This window comes from Microtus ochrogaster, chromosome 17 (genome assembly GCF_000317375.1).
Source record: "Microtus ochrogaster isolate Prairie Vole_2 chromosome 17, MicOch1.0, whole genome shotgun sequence".
Lineage (NCBI taxonomy): Eukaryota > Metazoa > Chordata > Mammalia > Rodentia > Cricetidae > Microtus > Microtus ochrogaster.
Window position 1 is genome coordinate 7,556,754 of NC_022019.1, and position 1,571 is coordinate 7,558,324.

Consider the following 1,571-nt stretch of genomic DNA (forward strand, 5'->3'; position numbering starts at 1 on the left):
GAGAAGGTTCCATGAGGTGCTGAGAAGAAGATATGTTCTTTTGTGTTTGGGTGGAATGTTCTATAGATGTCTGTTAAGTCCATTTGATTCATAACATCTGTTACTTCTCTTATTTCTCTGTTAAGTTTCTGTCTGGTTGATCTGTCTGTTGTCGAGAGTGAAGTGTTGAAGTCTCCGACTATCATTGTGTGGGGTTTGATGTGTGATTTAAGTTAAAATAATGTTTCTTGTGCATATGTGGATGCTCTTGTAATAGAGGCATAGATGTTCTGGATTGAGACATCTTGATGGGTTGTTCTTCTGATTGATTTTAGTTTAAAATCAATTTTGTTAGATATTAGGATAGCTACTTCCGCTTGTTTCTTAGGTCCATTTGATTGAAAAACCTATTCCCAACCCTTTACTCTGAGGTAGTATTTGTCTTTGAGGTTGAGGTGTGTTTCTTATATACAACAGAAAGCTGGATTCTGTTTTTGTATCCATTCTCTTAGTCTGTGTATTTTTATAAGTGAATTGAGTTCATTGATATTAAACAATATTAATGACCAGTGGTTGTTACTTCCAGTTATTTTTTGGTAGGAGTGTTTGTGTGTTTCCCTTTGGGTTATGCTGGTGGGGGAGGTTATCAGTTGCCTGTGTTTTGTGGGTGCAGTTGGCTTCCTTGGGTTGGGGTTTTCCTTCTAGTACTTTCTGTAGGGCTGGGTTTGTGGATATGTATTGTTTAAATCTGTTTTTGTCATGGAATATCTTGTTTTCTCCATTGATGGTGATTGAAAGCTTTGATGGGTATAGTAGTCTGTGCTTGCATCCGTGGTCTCCTAGTGTCTGTAGCACATCTGTCCAGGACCTTCTGACTTTAATGGTTTCCATTGAAAAGTCGGGTGTAATTCTGATAGTTTTACCTTTTTATATTACTTGGCTTTTTTTTTTTTACTTTGCAGCTCTTAAAATTCTTTCTTTATTATGTATGTTTTGTATTTTGATTATTATATGGTGAAGGGATTTTTTTTTTTTGATCCAGTCTGTTTGGTGTTCTGTAAGCTTCTGTACCTTCATAGGGATATTCTTTAGGTTGGGAAAGTTTTCTTCTATGATTTTGTTGAACATGTTTCCTGTGCCTTTGAGCTGGAGTTCTTCTCCTTCTACCTCTATTATTCTTAGGTTTGATCTTTTCATGGTGTCCCAGATTTCCTAGATGTTTTGTGTTAAGAATTTGTTGGATTTAATGTTTACTTTGACCAATTAGTCTATTTCCTCTAGTATCTTCAACACCTGAGATTCTTTCTTCTATTTCTTGTAATCTGTTAGTTATCCTTGTCTCTGTAGTTTCTGTTTGTTTACCCAGATTTTCTATATCAAGAATTCCCTCGGTTTGTGTTTTCTTTACTACCTCTATTTCAGTCTTCAGGTCTTGAAGTGTTGGCTTCACCAGTTTGTTTTTTTCTTGGTTTTCTTGAGTTTCTTTGAGGGATTCATTAATTTCTTCCAATTTTTTGTTTGTCTTTGCCTTCATTTCGTTAAGGGAGTTTTTCATTTCCTCTTTAAAGGTCTCCATCTTTTTTTTTTTTTTT